At 43.2% G+C, this 26,981-nt stretch overlaps 1 long non-coding RNA gene across 19 annotated transcripts in view; it reads left to right on the top strand.

The window, feature by feature from the left end:
- LOC103162993 overlaps window positions 1-26,981 on the top strand; it is a 128,619-nt gene that overhangs the window by 20,113 nt on the left and 81,525 nt on the right. For 15 of the 19 annotated variants that reach the window (XR_004768396.1, XR_004768400.1, XR_004768397.1 and 12 more), the window contains exons 2-4: window positions 11,366-11,516; window positions 11,904-12,017; window positions 12,376-12,945. This is a non-coding gene — a long non-coding RNA (uncharacterized LOC103162993). Of the gene's footprint in view, window positions 1-11,365; window positions 11,517-11,903; window positions 12,018-12,375; window positions 14,252-17,852; window positions 19,933-26,981 lie in introns of those variants that run through there. The other 4 variants (XR_003482995.2, XR_003482994.2, XR_003482996.2 and 1 more) reach the window with 2 other exon arrangements.

Raw genomic sequence — 26,981 nt, 5'->3', positions numbered from 1 at the left:
AAAAACATGACCCTTCCTAACAGTCCTAGGTACTCAGAAAATGATAACAGTGAAAATAATAACAACAGTGACAACAATAAATGTCTTATAAAGGGAAATTGGCATGTTGCAATTATAGGGTGATATTAGCTGCGGCTGTAGAAAGGGAGACTTTCAAGGAAGACTTTTTTTTCCATTCAAAACACAACCTGAGCATTGAACTAGAGTGAACCAGAGGAAAATGCAACTGAAAATGGAATAAATGGCTTCCGTTTACCTAGGTTATTTCTAAACAGTAATGCAAAGATGTAATAGAAATAATTTAGACATATGGATAAGAACCTTCAAAATCAATAGTGCAGGAACAGCTATGAAGCATATGCTGATGCAATCAAACAGAATTGAATTTCATACAAACACTGGCAAATCTCTATGAGATTATCACAGCAAAAACTTCATTTTCATTGATTTATAATGTATTATTATTGTCTCCACCAAACTGCCATAGACAGCCATTTAGCAGCTGCCAAGTGCCTTAAGGGTAAATAAAGGCTCTCACTGATGGGCTGGGTTATGGACGTTTAAGAGGCCAATAACTCACAGGGCGGCAGGTGTGATGTTCCAGTGATTCTTGACTTCTTCCTTTTAATCGCATTAGATAATTCTTGGGACTTTTGGTGAGCACGGGGGTGTTTGCTATTCACACATGAATCAGGTAAAGAGGAGGGAAGTGTTTTATAATATACAATTCAGCAAGCATGAAACCCAACAGGACTGTTAAGCACCCGAGTCTCTCTTTGTAGCTAACCTACATTGGATCTAATCAAGCCCATACCACCCTCTCTATCTCTACACCTGTCCATCTCCCCACAGTCCTATTCTACCTCTGCCTCTACCTCCACTTGCAGAATTTGGAGACCTTATTTAGACTGAAATTGACTGTAGGAGCCTGCCTCTCACAAGGCTCAGCTGAGCTGAGAGCCATAGCCATGGGTTCCACTTACTTTTCTCTGTAATGTGTTATTACTTTTATGTCTTTTGGGGATTTCTAGTTGTTGATTTCTTGATCATCCATTCGTACAGAAAAAATATGTCAAGTCTGAGTAGTAAGTTTGCTATCATAGTCTAGACTTTGCAAGTAGAATCATATAAGTGGCTATTCTATCTATGATTAAAAAGCAAAACAAAACAAAAACCCAACTAACCAACCAATCAAACAAACAAAACATAAAAACCAGGAATGGACCCAGAAGTGGTAGCATACACCTGCAATTCTGGCACCGTGGTGGCTAAGGCAGGATGATTGTTAGCTCAAGGCCAGCGGGGCTACATAGTGGTGATGCATCTCAAAAGCCTAACCCAATCCATTCGAATGAAACACAAGAAAGCCAGACATGAAATTAATAACAACATGTTAGATTTTGTGTTACAGTCTTAATAAACTGCATAATGTTTTAAATAAACTAAAGTCATTTGTGATGTTGCAAATGTAGCACATGGAAGGCTGAGGAAGATAATCTTCTGCCCAGTCTAGGATGTACATCTTAAGCCTGTGTAAAAACAAAACAAAACAAAACCCACAAAATTATAAATCTGAGTGTTAATTGTATTGTTTTATCAAAAGTAAAAAAAAAATTGTCAAAAGAAAGATGAAGTCATTGTGTTTGTGCCTTAAAGGATAACCTGGACTTTCCTGGAATCCATCTTCCCAGACCAGCTGTGACTTCTTTCACTCTACACAACGTTGAGAATGAACAGATGTTATGCTATGACTTTTTGCTTTTTTCAATGTATTGTCTTACATTTCCCCCATTTCTTCTATGATACCCCCTTTTCTGGAAATGAGGTCTGGCTTAATGAATGGAAAAGGCAGCAGGATACAGAAAGAGGTTTTAGGAGCATTGGGGAAGATGTTTACATGGACATCTCTCACCAAGGATTCACCATGGCCAATGGCATGGCGGGTCACCATGGCGGGCAACTGGCAGGTTGCATACCTCACAGGCCTCTTACATTATGAAGGTCACATGACACCTAGATGCTGGAGAAGTGACCGTGTGTTCTGTGTGGTCCAGAGAATGATTTATCATAGCTGTGCCTTTGGTTTTGGATGAATAAGCTTATTAAAGTGTGTAGCTAGCAAAACTAAAAGCATAAATAGTAGGTAGCTGATGGGAGCAGCAGAAGGCATCATCAAGTCAGTGGTTTACAAACATCTAGCAGAAGCTGTGCTTTCTGAATAGGCCTTCTCTATGTCTTTAAGGGGCAGCCCTTAAACTCCTCTCACAGGGAAATACCAACCGTCAATACATGCAGAGCCCTCAGAACTTAACTACTTCCCAAAACCCAACTTTTAATATCATCACATTGGTGTCAAGCTACAATTCAAGACTGGGAGAGATAAATCAATGCCTAGACCAAAGCAACAGTCTTTATCTTACGCTGGAGTTACAGAAGCCCAGGGGTCAACAGCTGACTGGGGTGAAGTTTCTTGGTAGTGTAACTGCCTGCGGTTCCCCCCTGGTCCTGCCACTGGCCCGAGTATCCTCCATAGCCCATCAAGCTGACCTTGGATGGTACCCTTGCTTTGGGCTGTCTATGCTCTCTATCTGAAGCGAATAGACATTTCTTTCTTTTTACCTCTGTAGGAAAAGTCACACGACATATGCACACACATTTTAACATCATGGAACTTGACACAGTTTTAAGCTGGCATCTGTTTTTCTCGTCATAAGTTTAAATAACTGCCAAGATAGCTTACATTATATTGATACACATATCGATCTTTTACAATTAAAACTGCAACTCCTGTAGTGTGTTTTATATGCAGTGTAAATACAATAGCGATTTAATCTGTGCTGTTTCCATTTTTAAAATTATTTAAGTCTGGTGTGGTGGTGCATGCCTGCAATCCTAGTGCTCAGGATCTCAAAGCAGGAGTGTTAAAAGTTTAAGACCAGCAGATTAAGACTGTCTCAAAAGCAAAACAAAGGGGCTGGAGAGATGGCTAACTCTGCTCTTCCAGAAGACCTGGGTTCAATTTCCAGCTCCCACACAGCAGCTAAAAACTGCCTGTAACTCCAGTTCCAGGGATCAGACACCCTCAGGCATACATGTAGAAAAAACACCAATACACATAAAATAAAAATAAAAAAACTTTAAAAAGCCAGGCTGTGGTGGTGCACACATTTAATCCCAGCACTTGGGAGGCACAGTCAGGTTGATCTCAGTAAGTTCAAGGCCAGTCTGGTCTACAAAGTGAGTTCCAGGAGAGCCAGGACTGTTACACAGAGAAACCCTGCTTTGAAAAAACAACCAGCCAGCCAACCAACCAACCAAACAAAAACAAAACAAAACTTGACATAGTAATGTCAGGACTCAGGAGGCAAAGGCAAGGAGATCTCGGGTGAGTCTGAGTCAAGCTTGGTCTACATTGTGAGTTCCTGGGCCAGCTAGGATTTCCGTGAAAAAACAATGTGAAAGACAAGACAAAACAAAAACACAAAACAGGCTATTTTTTATTTTTAAAAAGATTTATGTATTTATTATGTACACAGTGTTCTGTCTACATGCATGCCAGCATGACAGAAGAGAGCATCAGATCTCATTATAGACAGTTGTGAGCTGCTATGTGGTTGCTTGGAATTGAACTCAGGACCTCTGGAAGAACAGACAGTGCTCTTAACCTCTGAGCCATCTCTCTAGCCCCATAAACAGGCTCTTTAGCTGTTGGAAGTTTAATATTGTTTCTTTTGTTTGAATTTCAGCTTCTTTTCCTGGTGGGAGTTTCTCCTAATATATACACATGTACATACATGTATGCACGTACACACACACACACACACACACACACACACACACTTTTGATGTTCATCTTATCTTAGTTCTTAGTCATGTGTAAGAAAAGGACAATAGCTGACAGTGTGTTGATTAAGGAGGTGGACCAGTCCCCCATTGGATGTATAATTGTGTATAATGATTATTTATTGCTAGGGTGCCGTGGTCCTCCATTCTCAAATTTATTCCTGTTTTCCTAGATATTTGCTAACATAAACTAATAGAGACAGGGGAACTTTGTTGTGCCAATGACATGCAGTATTTTAAACTCCTGCTAAGTTATATGCCAATAATCACGTGGTGATCCATCATAATTAGTAACTGGTTTTCCTTCAAAATGATAAATGCTGAGTTGGAAATCAGAGATCTTCAGATCTGTTATCTATTCTTCAGCCTTTTGTTTCAAATGTGGTAGCAAAACTGTTTTATTGTCACTGTGCTTTTAGACTCAGGGCACTAATCACAGAGGGCAGGAAGGAGTTTAGGCAAACAGGTGTGGCCTTTCATGTGGGGGAAGTTTGTTTTAGGACAAGCTCTATATATACAGCTCAGAGTGGCCAAAATCCCGAGGAGAGACGGCTTTACACAGGAAGGATGCAGAAGCCTTAAGCCATCTACCTGTTGACCAATGATAGCACAGGGGAACCTTCTGGTTCCAGCATCGCATGCTCAGTGTAGCATGGTCAGAGAAGCTCCTTGGTTGGGTCTTTAACTAACTGCTGTCTTTAGTCAAAACAAGACCATAATTGCCTGTTAATTAAACCCAAACCAAGACCCAACTGGAGTTATCAATCAAGCATCTTAATTGTGTGGTGTATTCCTGAAACAGAGGCCCCTCCATCCCCAGTGATTTAGCCCAGAAAGAGAAACCCAGAGTAAGCGAAAAACCTTTCCCAGTCCTCCCCGGAAATAGTTCATCAAACCATCTTCATACACCTGTAAATCACCCACTCTCTTTTCTTCTGTCATTTATCTTTTCCAGATGACCCACCTATAGATCCTGTGTATTGAGACCATAGGCAAGAATTACAAAAATTCAGTTATCTTTATAGGCAAGGAGGTCTGTATGAACCCAGACAATAATTCAATTGACTAGGTGATGATTGACAGGAACAGAAGGGATAGGTGGTTAAATTGAAATATTAAAATCTTACCCATCCTACATGGTGACTGTCTGCTTTTCCATTTATGTGTGTGTATTATGTATACAAGTTACACATGTGCATGATGAGGTAAATCCCATGTCTTTGCAAGGGAGTACATGTGTGTATATGTGTGTGCTTGGTGAGTGTGAACCTCTATGTGTTCAGTTCATACATGCATTCTCCATTAACTGCACTTAGGCAATTTTTGAAAACTTTACAGTAAAGACAGTGATTGATGAAAGAGCTGCAATTGAGCCAGAATCATTCATTAACCAGGATCATTCATTAATGGGCAGAGTCTCAAGTAGTTTTTGACTTTCATAATTAAACAAGTTGACACCAGAATTCCTTTGCCTATTGGCTTAGCTTTTTGGAGACCTCTTCCTTGTGGAGACAACAGATAGTTCTGTCATTCAATAGCACTCTAGGGATGACACATATCTTTAGTCTAGCCTCAGGAGTACCCATCCATTCAGCGATAGGGCTTTCCTGAACACTAGCCCAGACTGTGTATCATACCCAACACAGCTTTAGAAAGGGTGCATGAGGATGTATCTTCTTGGACCCTAGAACTAAACAATTCTCAGTTTAGACACCACTTAGAAGGAAGGGTACATTTGCAGTTCTCTCCACTGCTGGGCACTTTGATTTTCAAGGGGGAGGAGACAGAATTTGTGGGTGCAGGAACTGAGAATACATCCTTCTTTTCCTTTGATGGCTCTCTCTTCAGGTGAAGGGAGACCTCAGCTCTTCCCTGAGTGAGTTCAGGAGTCAGGATGGGTCTCCTTGAGGAGCATCGGAGTGGCTTGGAAGAGGTTTTGCTCTTTGGTGGGAAGTTAAAGGAGTGCAAATGGCTTGGCCATTGTCTACTCACTTTTATTAAACATCAAACATACTCTATTAGAGAAATGACAGTGCTAGGCAAGGCTCAGATAAATATCTTTTTTCCGATGATTGCTTATTGCATGAAGTTGATCCTTAACAATCTATCTATTATTTCTTTGGGACTAAGGAATGGTTTAGCATTTTCTAATAACAGTAGAGTAATAGCCTGGAAAAGAATACAAGAAACAGGTTTTGTTTGAGATCAGCTTTGGAATGCTCATCTATCTATCTATTTATCTATCTATCTATCTATCTATCTATCTATCTATCTATCTATCTATCATCTCTCTTTCTTCTTTGTCATCTTCTGTCCAATCACCATCTGGTTATGCACTCACTTTTCACCGTCTATTTATCTTACATCTGTCATCTATTGTCAACCTATCACCTATCTACTGCTTATCAAACAATGTATCTATCATCTCCTTTTATCATATACATATCATCTATATACCTACCTAACCATATATTTATTATCTGTTTGTCTTTGTCTATCATCTACTAGAAAGTTCTACACTTTGACCTCCATGCTCTGCTAACTAAGCAGTTCCATGGTAGCTATTCAAGCTCCATTTGTCTTCACTGGGCTGAACTTGAATGTAAACTGCAGATGGTAAAGAGTAACAAGCCTGAGCTTCCCCAGAACACAAGTAAAACAGAGGTGTAGTGTCACACACACTTATAACCCCACTTCTAGGGAGGTAGAGACAAGAGGATTCCTGGGCCTCACAGGCCAGCCAACCTAGCCTGCTTGGTGAGTTCCAAGTTAAAGAAAGACCCTATCTCAAAACACAATGTAGAAAGCACTTGAAGAATGTCAGCCAAGATTGTACTTCAAAAACCTTCTGGTTTCATGGCAAAATCTCTGATTCCTGCTACAAAGGACCAAGAGTGTAACAAAGTGCCATTACCAAACACTAAAAGAAGATAATAAGCTTGCGTATGCTAAAACAGATGTGGTATGCAGCAAGGTCCAGTGGTAGGTTTTGTGGCTGTCATTGGTGATGAGTGAGCACATGGCAGAGTAGGGCTTCTGCAGCAGGTGCTCATATGAAGCCTGTGACAGGTGAGTGCTGTGGTTCCTATTTCTGATGTTGTAGCATCATCTATGCCACCTCTATAGGCAACATTCTGTGTTGAAGAGCACTTGAGGGGCTGGGTAGGCGACTCAGTGGGTCAGAGCACAAGCTCTGTGATCATGAGGGCCTATGTTTGAATGTCTAGTACCCATGTAAAATCTGATGATGGCTGTGTGTGCCTGTGGAGCACTGATGGGTGGAGACAGGTGGATGCCAGACTTTCTCTGGAGAATGTGTATGCAGAGCGTCAGGCATTCCCACTCACACAGGAGAGCATCCTTGCAGCCCTGGCCACTTCCCTTAGAATGAAGGGTGAGAGCTGCCTCAAAGGAGGGTAGGTGGTGGCTTCTTTGTCACTGGCCCCAAAAGCAAAATCAGAACCAAATGCTGCATATTTGAGCATGCCAAGAATTTTTCTGGCAGTTGCGTTGCTATTTCTTGTCTGTGGGTTTGTTTTGGAAATAGAATGTTACATATTTTTTAAATGAACATGTTTCAGAGCAAATATGTGTCAGTTCCAGCAGTTAAGTGATTGTTCAAGATGTCCTGCCTCTACATTCGACCCAAACTCAGTAGTGTCTAGGAGACCTAAAAAAAAAAAAAAGAAAAGAAAAAAGAAACCTGGATACAGTGTCAGCAGGGCTAAGCAGAGACAGGAGGCTTAGGGAAATAGCAAGGATGTTTTGGGGTGGTATTGGAGGCCCACAGTAGTACCAAGAAGGCTGGGCAGTTACAGGAGACTTGAGGCATGCCATAGTTGGTTTTAGTTGTTAACTAGATGATACCTAGAATCACTTGGAAAGAATGTTTCAATGGGTTGGCCACTGGGTGTGTCTTCAGGGGATTTTCATAAGTAAGTTAATTGTTGTGGGATGAGCCTGCCCAATGTGGGCAACACTAACACTTAGGCAGGGGTCTTGATAGGTAAGCGTGGAGAAAGCAAGCTGAGAACTATTGAGCAAGCAAGGGAGCATGTTTGCACATCTCTTTGCTCTTCACTGTGGATATGATGTGACCAGAGATGCTTGAAGTTTCTGTTTGATGGACAGTAACTTGGAATTGTAATCTGAAAAAAGTCCCTTTCCCCCTAAATTTCTTTTTGCCAGGGTATACTATTACAGTGACAGAAGTGAAATTAGAATAAGGTGTTAGTGGGGACAGTGCCAAGCAGTCTGGGGTGTGCAGTGACAGGAATTGTGGGATTTGGGAGTCGGCCCCAATTCTCCAGGTAACTCACTCTGGAGACTGTAAATATTTTATGCCTGATTTGCTGATTTTGCGGGTGTTGTGTTTCACCCAGCAGTGGCTTGTTTTACATGTCATGTTCTTGTTCCTGGAAAAGAGGGTATTTTTATTTACATATGAATATGTAAGGGACCTAGTGCTTTATAGAATGGAACAACAGCTCTTGTTGTAATTGGCTGACTTTCTTGGCAATGTCTGTGCACATTCAGGAATTGGTTGAGTGAATATCTAACTCATACACAAGTTGTTTTCACAAACGATGGAAGTTTTATAAATAATCCATTGAGCAATCAATTGAATGAGTGATATTATATTTATAGACATCTGACTGAATATTTATTAATTAGGTTTTTTTTTTTATTTCAAGAGGTGGAAAGAAATATCTAGCAGGTCTAGTTAAAAACGCAGCAGTTCAGTAGATTTTATGTTTGTGGTAAGGGCGAATAAATGAGCTTTTAAAGTTAATTTAGCTCATTCTCTGCATGATTATACTATGGTTTCATATATAAAGGGTTAGGGGTTTAGATAAAGAAAACATTGAAAAAGAAAGAAAAGTAAACATTGTTACAAGGAAAAGTTGAGGCAGAGTAGGCGGGACCAAGTGGGATGCAGCTAGGAAAGTCCTCCCCCGCCCCCCTGGGGCAAGGTAGGGGGACCTGAACTGCTAGAGCAGGTCTAGCAGATGATAGAAATGATAACTGACAGTAACAAAGCCATGGCTCTCTTGTGAATTATCTATGAATAGATAATTATCTGCTGCCTTGTATTATTGATTCTATATTGAATCTATACCTCAACATCCATGCAATAATATCAGGGCATCTATCTATATGACACACAGAGAACTGCCCTCTCACTGGCAGCATGCTGGAGGCTGCCGAAGAGTGTTTGTTCCTCGAAGAGAATACCACATGTCCTGATAGAGGTTTGTGTTCTGTCCCTATCAGTAAAACAGCCACATAACACACCTTGTTTTGTGGGACTCAGTTCTGGTGGTTGTCCCTTGTAACCTATAGGCTGCTCCCCAGACAGTTCACTGAGGGATGTCTTGGCTATGGGGTTTAGTTAGTAGGCAACTGCACATAGTGATAAGCTTGCTTAGGACATAGATACTGTTAGTCATGTGTGCCTTGTTCACTCTGTTGTTTAGGAAGAGACAATGCAAATGCCTATCTCAGAATTCTGAGATTTGAATGAGATTAAACAGTAAGTTTCTCTCTCTCTCTCTCTCTCTCTCTCTCTCTCTCTCTCTCTATCTATCTATCTATCTATCTATCTATCTATCTATCTCTATCTCTATCTCTCTCAAATCATTTTGGCCCAGATTTGACATGAATGAAGGTATGAATGTGTGGTAAATGGAGTGAAGAAATGACATGAATTTTAAGAATGTTTACAGAACATTTGGGCTTGTTTGTTTTTCTGAGAAACGGTCCCAGGTAGCCTCGGCTAGCCTAGAGTTTGCTATTTAGTTGAGGATGGCCTTGAATTCTGGATCCCCCTGCCTCCACCTCTCTGATGTTGGGATTGCAGGCATGCAACATCATACCTGGCTCATTACTGGACAATTTTAATGAAAAAACTACATTTCTTTAGACTTTAAATTTTATTAATATCATACACGAAGAACAGTAACTCCTTTATAGAAAATATTAACTTCCTCCCTGCAGTTGGAAGGAGAGGGAAGCAGAAGCATATATTTTAAGTAATTCTTCCACTCTGAGATAATAATTTTTTCAGAGTGTATTATTATATTAGGATTATAAGTATGCCTAAATTAAAGTATTAATATCTAGCTCACAAACTCTCTTCATTATACCTCAAGATTATGAACATTGTTGATTCCCAACTAATAATAATACCGATCCATAATAACATAGCAATATTCAACTTCCATTTGGTCACACATTCTGCATATACAGTAATTGTAAAAGCATACAATTTCTTAGATTATGTGTTGTATGAGAGGAAAAGGTGTCATAATCAGGAAATTAGAGCTAATGGCAGGAAGGGGACCTCTTTGATCACCCCCTCCATGCCCCACATACTCCTGCTAAATGCACCTCATTATGAATTCATTTTCAGCTTCATTGAGTCCCAGAAATTAATTTGACATAAATTTCATTGTAAAGCTCTGGAAACTTTAATTTCAAAGGTAATATCAGTGTAGGATTGTTGGTGCAGCCAGTGCTTTACTGAAGCGACTCTTGCTTCTCCACCTTTCTCTCTCTTTAGTTTTACTGTTGCCTTATATTTTATTATTGTTTTAAATTTTCATTATTGCAGCTATGTATATGCATGCACTGTTTTTTATGTATCATGCTTTTCTCACTTTTTATATTTCCACATTTATGTGGACCCTGTTTGTTTGTTTGTTTTTAGTAATGAGGACTAAACCTAGCATTTTGTAGATGCTAAGAGTTAGTATTCAGGCATCTGTACTGGCCTGCCCTTGGGGTTCTGACAGGAGAAGTTCTCAGCTGCAGCCATTAAGAGCACCACCTGTGCACATTCACTATGTTCCCTTTTAAAAGGGCCTCACCCACCTCCCATCTTCTCTCTCTCTCTCTCTCTCTCTTTCTCTCTCTCTCTCTCTCACCACTCTTGTCCCCAAGGACCAGTCTCTGCCCCTCTCTCCCCCTTTTCTGCCCCTTCCCTCTCCTCCTCCAATAAACCTCCTATGTGAATCCTGTTGTATGGTGGGACTTATCTTCGAGACATTTTTGAAATTACAATCCTAGACACGTATTGAACTGTCTTTTACTCTCAGTACCTTTATCTATCTCAACATATGTATATATATAACTGTTTGCTCAGATATCTAGGTATATCTCTCACTGGGTTGCTCAGGACCTACAATCCACTCTATAGCACATGAACTTGTGATCCTCCTATATAAAGTTCCCGAGCAGCTATAACGACAGGTTTATGTCACCAGGCCTCTCTTACTTTGCTGTGTTCTTGCCTTTATTTTAACAACCCTACTGTCAGGTGGTGTCATAGTCTCATATCACTCTTGCTAGCCACAGGGGATTATAGTGCATGTAGGTTATGGGTCTATTTGTGCAACAACGAAGCCACACCTTTCTATCTGTTCTTGTGTTATCCTGGCTCCTTACAAATGGCTCCCTTGAGTTCTTGATGACCTAGGTGGGAGTTTGACGCTTCCTCCTTGCTGTTCCTTGACCCTCACAGGTCCTTTCCTCTTGAGAACCTGTGTCTTCACGCTGGCGCACTCTGGCTGAGTTCTCCTAACCTGGACCTGGGACCACATGCCATTAAGCACATGTACCACACATGTCAGGCATATCTGCACAGGGCATTCTGAGGCCACAGGAGGAATGAGGTTAGTATTGCAAAATGATGGTGTTGAGATGAGTCCTTACAGGTGGGAAAAAGACTGCAGGTAGTTGGGTCTCCACCCAAGTGTGAGCACGGGTCTTCTAGAAGATATCTTCAGTCTTTTATTTCACACAGTTTCAGAACTGTGTGGATGGTACAAAGAGAATTAAACAGATGAGAAGTTTCTCTGAAGGGGAGTTCTGTTTCTGGGTTCATCTGTATCAGCCTTCCCTCTCCATGCTCTTGTGCTCTGAACCCACCAGCCAGGCTGGCCTACTGGGAGAGTTCTATGGTACACACTGGTGTCAATGTAACACAACTGCCATTGTTGCTCTCTCTTTTTCCAAACTGACAGTGTATTGAATCTGCTGAATTTTAATTTTTTCCTCAGATTTGTTCTCTACTGGAATGACAGTGGGAGTGGCAAGCCATTTCTTCTCCCACTGCCAATGCAGAGACACCCATGCTGTCTCTGGCCTCCTGGAATCAGCTTCCAGCTTCACTGGTGAGCCTCAATTCCCAGGGTAGACTGAGGAACTAAGGGGAAACCCTGTGTTTGTGGCTTTGAGTGAGCTTGGCTATGCATGGTCTGTGTCCTTTCTTGCCTCCCACTGGATTTTCATCTTGAAAACAAAGGGAACATGGAAGATAGCTAGTTGGGGGAGCAACATAATTAGTTGCATTCTAGATCATTCTGACAGACCTGGGATGTGAGCTGGAGGGGCAGGAGCATGAGGGGATAGCTGCAGAATCCTTCTCTATCCAGGTTCCTGGAAGACTAGAGGGGTAGGATAGCAGATAGCATATGGGGCATGGAGAAAGTAGGGTATAGGCTAAGAAGCTGGATTCTGGGATGTTCCTAGGTTGCTGTTTGGTGCCAGAAGACTGCCTGTGACAGGAGAACAGCCTGGAGAACCCAGTCTTTTCTGGAATTGTTCTTGCTCAGGTGGCAGACAGGGGCCACTCTCGAAGAATCTGGCTTTTCCTCACAAGTCAGCAGTTCCCCTAGAGAAGAAACACCCGGGCTTGGCCAGCTTTGCTGGGCTGCTTGCCATTCTCCTCTCACTTCACATTCTGTCCTGCACTTTGTGCCATGCCATTTTCTTTCTCAGTGGAATTCAAGCTCTGTGTATACAGCAAGACGGAGGAGCGGCTGGTGGCACTCTCTGCAGTGGCAGATGACACTGGGGAACTGGAAGTCCATGTTGCCACAGAATTTTGGAAGGCTGTTGAATAGATAAAAATCAACGATGAGACTGACTGCTCACTTTCCAGTCCTGGGCATCCAGGAGAGCTGCAGACTTCTGTCTGGAACTTACTGAGGCTTCTTTGGGGCAATAATTCAATACGAGAAGAATGATATTCATCAATCAGGCATGCTAGCTCTGCATGTTTCATCTAAAGCCCCTGTGAAAGCTGGCCCTGGAATGAATGTGAGTCTCATGCTGGCTTCCTAGTCAACTTTCAAAGGACTCGATGTGAGATGTCTGCACCAATTTGTATGCAATTTGAAGAAAGTATTTCAGCACACAACCAACTGGTGTGCACTGGATGTCTACTGCTGCAACCCTAGCTGGTGCAATGCTGTCCTGATTAGGGGGCTATATCCCCAGCTAGGGTGCAATGCTGTCCTGATTAGGAGGCTATACCCCCAGCTGGGGTAAAATGCTGTCCTGACTAAGGAGCTGCACCCCCAGTCAGGTACAATGCTGCCCTGACTAGGAGGCTGCACCCCTAGCCAGATGCAATGCTGTCCTTACTAGGTGGTTGTACCCCTAGCTTGGGTGCAATGCTGTCCTGACTAGTGGCCACATGCTATTATGGGAGTCTCAGAAGCTCCAGAAAAAAGGCTGTGACATTTAAAAAATTGTTCATTTTAGTAAAAAATTTACTTTCTTTCACATAAAAATAATCTTGGGAAAACTGAGTAACATGTGGTATGAGCTGGTGTGGGGTGGAAGACCTGGGTGTCCCAAGTGCTCCCCTCTTCCCAAGGTGCTTGTGTGGAGGTAGCCTTTCTCCAGACAAAAATGAGCTTTGTGTGCTGGGAAGATGGCTCAGTGGATTAAGTGCTAGCAGTGTATGTGTGAGGGCCATAGTCCATATCCCTGAAACACATTTAAGAGTCCAGTAGGTGTGACAATAGTCTGCAATCCAGCACACAGAAGCATGAATAGGAGATCCTGGAACAAGCTAGCTAGTCAGATTAGGCATGCTCTGGGTTCAGTGAGAGACCTGGCTTTACTAAACTGGGGACTGATTTAAGAATACACCTGATGTCAACCATGGGCCTCCATGTGTTTCCTGCACACACTCGAATGCTGTACACACATGTACATATACACGTACATTCACAGACATGCAAACACCAGCAAACACACTCAGCCACACTGCACACCTACCCCCAAAACCCAACCCAAACCAAACCACCGCCCCCTACCAAAACCCCACCTAAACCCCCAAACCAGAGCTTTGTTAAAAAACCAATGTGTTATTCCTCAGTTCTCATGGTGCATGAATCTCAGTGTAACTTTCATGGCATTGGTAGAATGTACAAATTACACAAGCTGAGATTTTTTCATGCTCCATACTGAGCTGCGTTTTCATTGCATACAATTACAAAAGAGCATAATATCTCAGATATTTGAGTCACAATCTTAGCCTTATTACTGTCAAAAAGCAATTACAAGCCATTTTTATGCAGAGATCAAACATAAAATTAAAGACTCAGAAATGAAAGCGAAACATTTTTAACCATACTATACGGTACTCATAACAGTGTCTCTAGAGCCAAATGTGGAGCATAGAAAATATGCATATTCTGCAAGCTATGAAGGGTGTTCACAAAGATGCACTTGAAGAGGAACCCAGACCAGCTGTTAGTTGTAGCTTTATCTCCATGCCCGCTGATGTATTACAGAAAAGTGAGGGGGAAAGATCTCACTGAAATACTTAAAATCTTTAAATAAACCAGTTGGAATGGGGCTTTCGAAACCAGAAGCAGGAAGTCTTGAGAGCCAACATGAGCGGCCCAGGTAGATGGATGACAACTTCTCTGGTGCTGTGTCCTGTGACACAGATAAAACATAGGGCCACAGGTACTGGGAATTGATCAGTTAGGAAAGTGCATGAGAAGTGTGAGCGCCTCGAGCTGGTCTGTACACAGGAATGGTGTAGGATGCTCACTTGGCAAAGTTTTCTTCAACAGAAGCCTCTTCTGGAGTCAAGGACAATGTGTGTATGCAGTGAGGCCAACAAACCAGGAAGACTTGGACTGGGCTGTCCCAGTGCAGCTGGTTTGGGTGTGACTGTTGTGGAGTTTGGGAACTCCTGGTGACAACTCTCAAGTGTCTTGGGTGTCTGGAAAGATTTCATGCATCAGTCCTTTTTGTTGGGGAAGCCTGCTTCTGAGACTGATAGACTGTGGTATCCATGCACCTCTTACCAACTTAAAGATGGTGGAAAGTGCCATTGATTAGCAGATAGTCTTGTTATTCTTTTGACCCTGCTACTGGCAGCACACTAGTCAGTGATCAGAACAGATGAAGGAAGTCGGAGCTCCTGTGTCTGAGGCATGCCAGCCTCTGGGGTCAGCAGGAAAGAGGGCAGCACAGACAGCAAGCCACTACAGTGTTTTGAGGAGCAGGGTAAGTGCCTGCCTCAGGCTGGGAAAAATAAAGCCTGTGGGAATGTACTTCTATCTAAGGTAGTCAAGGTGTGATTCCTGCATATCTTAGGTTTTCTATTGCTGCAATAAAACTTCATGACCAAAAAGCAAGTTGGAAAGGAAAGGGTTTATTCTGCTTATACTTCCACATTGCTGTTCATCATTGAGGGAAGTCAGGACAGGAAGTCAGAAGGGGTGCTGCTTACTGGCTTGCTCCCCATGGCTTGCTCAGCCTGCTTTCTTAGAGAACCCAGGACCACCAGCCCAGGGATGGTACCACCCACAATGGGCTGGGCTCTCCCCTATAAATCATCAATTAAGAAAATGCCTTACAGTTGGATCTTATGGAGGCATTTCCTCAGTTAAGTTTTCCTCATTTCGCTTAACTCTAGTTTGTGTGTCAAGAAGACATAAGACTAGCCAACACACTGCCATTTATCCTGGAGGCTGGGTCTTTTGTGTTTAGGTGTGGGTTTAGGAGTGTTTATGGAGGCCAGAGGTCACCATGAGGTATCTTTTTCAAGTACTCTCTGACTGGGTGGTTTTGTGTATCTTGACACGTGTGCCTTTGACTTGCATGCGTACCTATCCTGCAGGTGTTCCCTGTCTCTTCAGAAGTGCTTGATAGGTTTCATGCCAGGAGCGTCTGCTTTCCACAGGTTCCCAGAAAGAAAGAGCATCCAGGAACACTGAGGAAGTTCAGCTAGTCTGGTTATTTCTCCCCATCATAGGAGGTAGGGCAGCTCTCAGGGCTACAGTGTCCTTTTCCAAGAAACTAAGATTCTGCAAAACTAGGATGGGATCCTGGGAAACAAGTCCACTAGACTTTTTATCTGCTAAATACAAATCATGGAGCTTTGTCCCCACAGAGTTAATCACACACGATTTTCCTTCTAGGTTCGTTTCAGCTAGTCTAACCCAGACAGGAAGACCACAGAGTCTTGACATACCACCATGCCACACAAGTAGACACATGTGTCATGAAGCACAGATGCACACACAGAGCCCACCTGCTGTAATGTGGTTGTCCAGTGGGAACACAGCATAGGTTGTGTAGACATTACATTTCATGTTGGTTGTTGCTAATGCTAAGCACCTTTGTGTGTGTCCACCTGTGTCCTGTCATTGACCAAGCCCCTGACTTTCAGGGTTCTTAGGAGCACTTAAAATACTGTTCAAAGTAGCCATAATTAGCAAGCAGACTGTATGAATACTCACACTCATTCCACATAGCTTCCTTGCTGGCACGGAGCAATCCATTACCTGCTTCAGTGAACCGTCCCATTGGTAATTTGCAGAGTTCTCACCCTTGGGTGATGGAGTAAGCTGCCCTCTTCCCAGGCACTGGCTACTATTGTTTAAGCCAAATGTATAATGCATGAGAAAAGTTTGTATATCAAACATTCCGAACAGGGTACTTAAATTCTAGACAAACTGATAACATTCACATCCATGAGGATGGAAGGGGGTAGGAGTCATTTTTTGCAGGGCTATTTTATTGAGGTAAAATTCACACGCCATACAGTTCACTCAAGGATAGTATACAACTCAATGACTTCAGTAATCACAGATTTGTGCAATCCACCACTATAATCAATGTTAGTACATGCTGATTACTCTATAAAGAAATCCCACAACTATGGACACTCACTCCCCATGTCCCATGAACTTTCTAGCATCCAGGAACCATTCATCCATCTTCCATGTCTGTAGGTTTTCCCCTCTGGACATTTCACATAAACAGAGTTGGATGGCATGAGGGCTCTCATGATGGCTTCTTTTGCTTACAGTAATATAGTTTAGCATCATCAGTAGTGTAACGTGTTAATGATTGCTTTGTTTGGCAAGTAATATTCCATTTAATAGATACGCCTCATTTTATTTAACTATTTGTGAGTTGATAGGCGTCTGCACTATTATGACTAATGTGTTTAGAAATTTATAACTTGTGATTATTATATGGAGAGTTGGGCATGAATTATAATAATTTAGGTATTATTTTAGAGATTTCCTAAATCTTTCCTAGGAATTAGAGTTAGCTATTTCACATGAGATTATAGTTGTGAGACCCAGATGATCAAAGGAAAGAGTAAAATTAAAATATGATACATTTTAAATACTCCAAATGCAAAATAAAACAAACCATAGATATGAATAACTACACATCCATGAGGAAACAGTCAATCTAATTTTTTAAATATGTGAAGTTTTCCCCTATTTATCTCATCTGCTACCTTCACTACACTAAGCTAGACACTGGTTTTGATTATTTTAATTTTACGTACATTACTCTTACACTATGTCACATGTTATGTCAAGTACTGAGACTGCAAACAAATGAACAAGCCACAAACATCAGGGCCTGGAGAGATGGCTCGGCAGTTAAGAGTATTTGCTGATCTTAGAGAGGACCTGAGTCCAGTTTCCAGCACCTATGTCAGACAGCTCACAACTGGCTGTAGCCCCATCTCTAGGGGACCCGACACTTTCTTCTGCCTAGTGGGTGATAACACTGCATGTACACAGGTTCACACACTGACATACAGATATACACATAAGTAAGAACCTGTGGCTAGAAAGGTCATGGGTTTTGGGGAAGAGCCTATCACCAATACTCTGCTAAATGGATGTAGCATTCAACCAGCTCCTAATGACTCATTGTTATACCTGCAGATTAAGGCATCTCACACCTGTCATCAGAGAAGCCTCTATTTGTAGTAGAAGGTGATTAACATAGAGACCCCACAACTGGCCAAGGCAAAGAAAATAAGGGACCAAAGAATGCTCAAGCCTTAAATGGAATACAGTCTTCCTCCGAAGGATGAGGGACCAGTGAAGAAAAGGAGGCAAAAAGAGTAAGGGCCTGAGGTGGCAGAGGACTACCGGGCAACAGTGACTTCTGGACACAGCAGGGTAGGGACACACAGGACTCCACAGTGGTTGTGACTGCACGCACAAGACCTGTGCAAGCCTACGCCAGATCAAAGCCAGCAGGCAGAGGGAGGGAATTAAATCCCATCCCTAGCTGTGGTGCTACTGCTTATTGTTGGCTACTGGGAGAGTCTGGTTTTCTCTCTGTGTGTATCCTTTAGCAGGTTTAGCACACTTCAGCTACATATCCAGGAACACATGGGTAGCCCAAATTGGAGAAAAAAAAGACACAAAGTTTGGTGGATGAAGAAGGCGTGGTGGTGGTGGAAGAACTCAGAGAATGATGGTGAATATGATCAAGACATGCTATGTAAAATTCTCAAAGAACTAATAAAAACTTAAAACTGAAATTTAAAATTTGAAATAAAAATATAAAAAGTAAATTAAATTTTAGAAATCATCAGATCTGGATCATAAAGGGGAGTAGATTCTAATGAAATGATCCAGGAGTTTCTTCCTTAATGGGCTTCATTCACCAGCTATTCTTCTCTCCTTACTAAGGATTGCCTTTCTGCCCGGGCTCAGTCTTTAGTTAGAACAGCAACAAGTCTCTCATAACAGCCTATGCTTTTCTTTTATAGAGATGGCTCATATAGGACAGCCAGGGTTGTAACACAGAGAAATGCTGTCTCTTTCCCTCTCTCTCTCTCTCTCTCTCTCTCTCTCTCTCTCTCTACATATATATATATATATATTTCAATTAAAATATGATTTCCTGTTGTATTTTGGTGCCTTGAATGACAACCTAGAAGTCTTACAAAATATACAAACTATAGGGTAAAAAAGACTTTGAGAAAACCCTAGAACATTTTCCAGTTTGGAAATGTAAGCTCCCTTCGTAAAATCCACATCTTAACTGAGTTTTCTTGCTCTGCTGGGTGAACAGGCAAACTTCTGGGCTTATGAAGGATTCTAAGTGGGTACCATCTAGGAGCAAGTCCTTGACTCCTGGACCCTGCTGCAAATGGCAGCATGGCTGTGCTGTCTTAATTGGGGCTGGGCAGCAGGGAACATATGTGTGTATCTCTTAGAGTTATTCCACTCCATACCAAGAAGTGTGCAAATCGGGTGTTATTTAGCATGAACAGGTGCTGAGAAAATACCTTCTTATGCTTCTTGCTCCCCATACACAGTTGAAAACAGATTTGGTGCATGCCCTGCAGGAAGTCAGTTCCATTGGCAGGCTCTGGGCATCTATTTTGTTTCGTTTAAGTAACTGAAAATCAGAACCAAACAGGGCTTTCTTTCAAAGTCTGAGGAAACTGGTTCATAGAAGATCCTGAGTAAAGACTGTGGAGTGGGGGTGGGGAGATGGGGTGGCTTCCTAGAGATTCCACCATACATATGCCATTTTCGCTTTTCACACATCTAGAAGTTTTAGCTTCTTGTTTCTTGTCCCCAACAACTGCATTTTCCTATCAGATACTATTGCAGGGTCTCTGGCCCTGATAAGTGGTGTTATCTTAGCTCCAGGGGTTGTTGGAGTGGCCTGGTGTGGGGGGCTTTGTCAATGTCCCAGGCCTCTCCCGTCTTCCCCCACTTGAGGAAGGCTCATCTGCTTCCAGGCCTGATTCCAGCCCCTTTGAAACATCCTGCTTTTTCCCTGGAGGTGACTCACTCAGCCTCTGAACTCCCCCACGATCTTGTCTCATCGTTTATGGCCTCTTTTCTGTTTGCACGCTCTGCCCCTCCTCCAGCATCTTTCAGGAAATCGACAAATCAGGGTAGATTTAAAAAAAAAAAAAGATCCTTGTCATATCCTCAAGACAGGGAACATTTAGATCTGATATGTATAGTGCTCATTAAAATTTGTTAAATTCAACTAAGGCTATCAGTTTATACTGTCATGCCCCAGTCATTTTTCCTTTGTGCATTAATTCTTTCTGGCACATCATAGTAGTTTAGACTTTAGAAACAAAACCAAGCACAACACAACATGAAACTACAGCCTCCTGTTGGGACCTGGGAGCTCTGGGTACCCTGCCTGATAAATGAGAGCTGATCTACAGCCAACAAAAAGCCAGGCCGGGAGGGGGGCGGGGTGGGGGTGGGGGGAGGGAAGCTCTGCCACATATTCCTGTTGGTGGCTGGGCCTTCCTCATCTAGGCCACTGTCTTTGTGGTGCAGTAGTTGGACTGGGCCCCATTTTTCATGAAGTTGTTTTCACTTTGTAGACTTCACCTTACAGGTAGCCACTAATGATCCTTAAATATGCCAGGGATATATGTATGTCTAACACAAGGCAGAAGAGTCTAGAACCCAGGGGTGCTAATTGCTCAGTCATTGCTGCAGTGGGGACCTGTGTGGTTGTAAATTGGTACTAAGTGTAAGTAGAGCAGTGGGTGCTTGGTTTTCTTCCTAGCAGTCTCCTGAGGCCACAGGCCTGACATCGCCTCCCAAGGGTCCCCTCTTTGCCTCAGCCAAGGGGAGTTAGTGATGCAGGTACATGTCCTAGGGCTGGTGGCAGCCATCGTGTGCAGCAGGTTTTATTGCCTTTGTTTTCTTTTTGAGACAGGCTCATATGTAGCCCAGGTCAGCCTGGAACTCATGAGCAGCCAAGGGTGGGCTTGAACTTGAGATCCTCCTGCTTCTGCCTCTAGAGGTCTGGGGTTGTACAGGCCTGTGCCACTCCTGGCTTAATGTGCTGTCCGTAGGACCAAACCTGGGGCCTATGGGTGCTAACCAAGTGCTCTTCCAACTGAGCACATCACGGTCCTAGAAATTCTTTAATGAGGACATTGAAGTGTGAGGCTAGTGGACAGTAGTACTTGGTGGCCTCACAGAGGGATCTCTAACTTCATCGTTCCTACTGTTAAACTTCTGAGCCTGGTGTGTGTGTGTGTGTGTGTGTGTGTGTGTGTGTGTGTGTGTGTGTGTGTGTGTGTGTGTGTGTGTGTGTGTGTCTCCAAAGCTTTCCCCGGGTCTAGGGGACTCAGTCTTCTTTTTCTCCTTCTGAAATTTGGCTGCACCAGATGCTTGCAAATCAGTGCGCCCTCTGCTGGGCAGAAATAATCTTTTCATTACACAGAGTTTCTGAGAAGACTGTTAAAAAGGGATTTTTCCCTGGTAGCCGAACTATGTGCTTCATTTTAAGATGTCTTCTGCGGGTCTCCTGAGGTTGGACAGTGACGTCTGTGAGGAGGGTGCTGATCTTGGGGTTGTTTCTGTGCCTAGCATGGTCTTCTAGTGTCTTCGTTGTATGTTGGATGAATAAGCGTCTTCTATACTCTAGATGATATATATCATCAGCATTCTGTGGGCTTAACCTCCACCAGGGAGTTTTGTCCCGAGAGAGTCATGTGATAGCCTCAGCAGCTCTGTGGAGGTGCCATTTTGGCTACTGTCATTGCTCTTCGAGGTGGGGGTCTTGATCCCTGATGCGCCCATAAGGTCAAATGGCTGTACTCCATACAGCTGGAAAATGGAAATCTTTTGAAGACAAATCTTATAGTTCTAAGCCACCTCCATATCACACAGGCCACACACACACACACACACACACACACACACACACACACACACACACTGAGGTAGTGTTAGCAAGTGAATTGTTGACTGATGCTGTGTGAGGAATTCTTAGTGCCAAGAACGTATGCTTCCCCAAGCATCATCAGCATGCATGCATACCTATGCTGTGTGCCATGGGGTAAGATGGCTAATCTCTCTGTTCTCGGCTTTCTAATTAAAAAGAGGATGAGGAGTCCTCTCTCATTGGACTGTAAGATAATGAGTGTAAAGCAATTAGAGTTTAGCATTAATGGTGATCTACCTGTTCATTATTAGCAATCAAACCCATTGGTAATTTATTCATCAGCGCTAGGCATGTGATTAGAGAGAGGCTGATCCGTGAACAAATGCTGGGTACCCACATCTGAGTAAAAACTTACCAGGAGACTTGAGTGACAAGGACCTTTCATTTGTACCCTACCTGCTAACAAAGATTCCAAACTTTGGAAGAAGTTTTATATTTGAAAGCATTTGCTCAAAATTCAATGTCTTAATAAAAGTGTTTAAAAAGTAACAGTTGGGGAGTTGGGGGTCCAAAGTGAAGATGTATCTGAGACTGAAGCCTTTTCATTTGATTTAAATATTGTGTGTGTGTGTGTGTGTGTGTGAGAGAGAGAGAGAGAGAGAGAGAGAGAGAGAGAGAGAGAGAGAGAGAGAGAGAGAGAGAGAGGAGAGATGGGATTGGAATACAGGATCTTGCTCCCATTAAACAGTCAATCTACTGCTGAGTCACCTTCCTTTACACATTGTTTAAGTTGAAAATTTTACACAGGTTTGAACTTGAACTTGTGTCTCTCTCTGTTTTCCTGCTGGTGGCTTCCAGGTTTTCAGGTAGGGTGTGCTGGCTTTCCAACTGCCTCACCTGGCATGAACGTACAGACGATACTGAAAACCCACTGAAAACCACACATAGACAGCAAGGATGAGCTGCACTTAATATAAGGCAAGCACATGTCAAATGACACGGACACCTGCACGCTATGACATATGGGACCACACCCCTGACAATTCTGAACTCTGACGGAATTAAGCAGTATTTTCTTGATGAGGGGATAGGTGTTGGCCTGAGCCTTGCTGCTGTGGAGCTGGTGGAACATAGAACTGTCTTTGGGCTGGAATGTGTGTGTGTGTGTGTGTGTGTGTATGTATGTGCAGGTGCTGAGCAGAGCCAGAGGTCTGCAATCCTGGCTCGGCACCAGGAAAGAGGCAGCCAGAGCCCTGGCAGCAGGGCCTTTCTGTGTGTGTAGAGCACTCCAGTCTTGCCTGCTAGATACACATGTGGGGGGTTTGCCTCCGGCTGGGGGTGTCCAGCCTCTGTGGCAAGCCCCCAAGTGCGTTAACAACTGAAGCAAAGGATACTTTTGTTTTCTTTTTCCGTTTGGCACATGAGAAAGCCTTCTCCCCTTTCCTGCTTAAATATACACAAAGGGCTCAGTATACTTAGGGGGTTAAGGCCAAGAAAAGGACTTGGGAATTTTAAAAGAGTTTAATCTGACAATTGATGCTCTAGTTAATTCCTAAATGAATAACTGATTAGCTGCACGTTTTCCAGGAAATCACAGGGCTGCATCATGACATAATTCCTGATTACGTACCGTTTCATTTTATCTCAAAGAAACACATAAAAGCCAAGCATTTTCAGCTTGGCACTCATTTCCTTCCCTCACATGTCTGGACTAGCAATTTGACATCCTTGCAAAAGAGAGACTGGGCTTTAATGTTTTAGGAATGTTTAAGTGGTTTGCATCATGGGTTCAGACCCCGCCTGGCTGGAGATGTTTGCAGTGTGCGATGGTGTCCTTATTTTTAAAGGAGAGAAGGAGAGACCCACTTGTCTGAATTTTCCCCTTAAAATGCTAATTAGGATGGCAGTTAGTAGCCATTAAGTGGTGTTTTATGATGTGGCCACCACCCACAGAGGACTCTGAGCAGAGGATGGCCCTCTGGCACGGGAGCTGCACTGTTTGGTGTGCACAGAGAGCATCCTCTGGGTGGCTGCCTTTTGAGAAAACCATGATCACAGACATTGAAAAGTAACCAGTGTTGTCTCCCTAACCATGAAGACAGCACGGACCCTGTGGGAGGCAGGGCTGTCCAGCCTGGGGTGGCCCTCTTCCTCCTTTTGCGAAGTCGGAGTTCCCATCTTGTCAATCTTTGACCCACTGTCCACAATGGGCTAGCAGTTAATTTAAAACCCGAGGGAGGCCAAGTGCCAAGTCTTTGGCTTCAGTTCTCACAGTCCTCTATGAATTCCAGGACTTGTTAGAATTTGTTCTTTGTTGATAGAACACCTGGGTTCTTGGCTTTTGTTCCCCACTGCCAGCCTGCAACCTCCATTAACTATGGCAACAGGAAGTAAAATAAGCCAAATTGGCTCCATCTCAGCAGCCCTAGATACATTCTGAGTCCTTGGAGGAAATCAGATACATTACATAGAGAGACCCGGAAAAAGGAGACAAGGAGACATTGCGCCTGTAGAAACTTTGGAGACAATGTAGACACAAGGACCTGCAGGAGAGGCGGAGCCAGGGCCACCTTCCATAGCCTGGGAGCACTTCCCTCTAGCCCCCACCTTTGGAATCAGAGCAGGTGACTCACTGGGGTGAGGATGAATGTGAGGGGCTGGGCTAGTGGCTGACTCCTCCCTACAGCCTTAGTGATCCTATTTTCCACAGGAGCAGGGGTGTAGTTGGCACTTTCTAAAGACATGAACAGTCACAGCCCTGTGAGACTGCATGAGCATTTGCCGGGACATGGAAAATGGCATTGTAAAATTGTATATCTAGAAAAAGAATTAAAATGGCAAGAGCCGTATAACAGCAAATTGTAAAAATGTCTCAAAAGAAGATTAAAAAGAAACAGGACAGAGCAAAGATTCAGTGGCCTCTGTATGCAGGACCATAGATGGCCTTAAAAAGATTGATTTAACCCTTCTTAGTGCCCTCCCCACAATCCAATGTTATTTTTACCTTATGTAATGAAACCCTTCTTTGAGCTCCAAAAGTGAAATGAGAAAGGAAAATGATCGCAATACATTTTATTTATTCAAGTTCTGTTGGCATGATATGAATGTAAAAGCTGGACATTTGGGATGAAGTAAAAGGGTGCAGGCAACTCTTGTGTGGAAAGAGGTAGTAGGGGGATTAAGTTAGTGGCAATTAAAATGGAGAGCCTGTGCAGGTGACAGCTGGCCCTTCAGTTCACGAACAGAGAGCAGGAAAGAAAGATGCCAGGAGCCCAGATCTGTTCCTTGTGTTGCTCTAGGAGTTGCCCTGCATGGGTCTCTCTCAGGGGGCTGGGGGAGCTGAGGTTACTCTCAGGGGTGGGATTTAAGCGATTCAGGGTCTGGGAAGTGCAGTTTAATCGTAAGGAAGGTGGTAGGAGAGCTGCATGCAGAAGGAACCCTGTTCAGGCACATGGTGTACAAACTTGGAGTCGTATGTTAACTTGTTTTAAAATTTTTGTTGTGTTTTGAGAAAGGGTCTCAGGTAGCCCAGCTAGCCTCAAACTCACAAGTCGAGGGTGACCTTGAACTTCTGATCCTCTTGCTTCCACCATTCATGTGTTGGTATTGCAGGACACACTACCATGCCTGAGGGTTATTAACAGTCTTGTGACCATATGAGAATTTAATTTTTTTAAAAATTCAGAATCCTTTTAGCCAGAGGACATTTCTCTCTATCAATAAACATGACATTAATTTTTCCATTGGTCAGGTTAGTTCCAAGAGACAATAGGTCAGATTGAAGTCGAATTTGGAAAAGTCCCAACAAAAGCAAAGGGGGCTATAAAAAAAAAGAAAGAAAAGGAACTTCCCTTACAGTCTGACCAGGAAATGACATCAGTCTCTTTTGCCACCATTTAGTGCATACACAGGGTGGCCCTTCCGTGAGTGGCAGAGGCCACACTTATTTGCAGCTTCAGATTTTGCAGATGTGTCATTCTCTGACACTATTAACTATCTGTTGACTTGGGTGAATGTTACTTCCAGGGACCAAGGAGGGGCGGCATCTGTCTCCATCGACAAAATGATCACAAGTTACTTGGAGTGCAGGAGTTGGGGGTGGTTGGGGCTCACAGCTCCAAGACCCTGCTTAGCCTCAACATCTGATCCAGCATCAGTGACTCCCATTCCAGGGAAAATGTTGCCCTTCTGTTTTTCTCTTCCCAGACCGGAGTTAGCGGCCTCACTGCTCTGCATCTGGGTGACACAGGAGATAATTGCAGCCTCTTTTGGTCCAGATAAGCTGCACTTTCCCAGCTGGGCTGCCCTTTGAAGTCCAGACAGTTTCATGATAATTGATAATCTAATCTCAGCCCAGGCTGTATGCTTTTCCCCCCTTTCTTCACAGGCTGCTGTGCAAGCAAGGGAATTATTACAGCATTCGTATTGATTGCCTCTGGAAGAGGTCACTGTGTGGGGATTGCCCTGTTAGCACGAGGTTCTTGTGAAAGGAGAAATCTTGGTGAGACCGGAATAGCTACTGGAGGCCTAGTTAGAGTGGGGCGGAGAGTTAGTAGGGCCAGGAGAAACGACTTTTCATTCTCCTGCCTCGAGGCTATACATGGCAATTACTGCTGCAGAGGCAATAACGAAGTTGTTAATTACAGGTTTATACCCTTGTAGCCAAAGTAGGAATGAAGGGACTAAAGGTTACAAAGTGGCACTTAAAAAAAAGTTATAGGTGATTTCTTCTTTTTCCTTTTTAGTGGAATAAATTAATGGTCAGGATCTAGCGCAATGTCGAACAGAACTTTTAGAGACATCTTATTAGAATAATTAAATTTGTCTATACCCTCCAATTTGCTTTTCCTAACTGGCCATTCTGTTTTTATTTTCCTCAATTGTCTCTTGAAGTCTTTCAGATGTGGGATGAAGGAGGAGGGCTGCAACATTGTGCTCACAGAGACCAAAAGACGTGCTGTCACTTATTAACCCCGGTTCCTCTAAGATTGAGGAGTCCCACTGGGTCCCACTTGATGGGAGACCATGCCCTCAGCCTGGCCTCATAAAGCCACCTGTCTTTGTGCCCAGCATCTCAGCCCCTTCTTTGGAAAGTTACAGGAATCCCTGGACATGGCTTCTAGATGACATCTCTTTTGGTCTCTGAGTGATTCACTGCAAGTTATCATAGAAGCTGACCCTTTGGTCTGGGTTATAGCACAGCTGATAGAGTGCTTGTCCAGCACACACAAAGCCAAAAGTTCAGCCTTCAGCACTGCCTAAACATGGTGTGTTGGTGCATGCCTGTAATCCAGCAGTTAAGAGGCAAAGACAGGAGGGCCAGAAGTTCAAAGTCAGTCTCAACTACAGACTAAGTCTGAGGCCAACTTGGAATACATGTGATCCATCAAAACCAAATA

This window comes from Cricetulus griseus, chromosome 2 (assembly GCF_003668045.3).
Source record: "Cricetulus griseus strain 17A/GY chromosome 2, alternate assembly CriGri-PICRH-1.0, whole genome shotgun sequence".
Lineage (NCBI taxonomy): Eukaryota > Metazoa > Chordata > Mammalia > Rodentia > Cricetidae > Cricetulus > Cricetulus griseus.
This window is presented reverse-complemented; position numbering and strand designations above follow the sequence as displayed.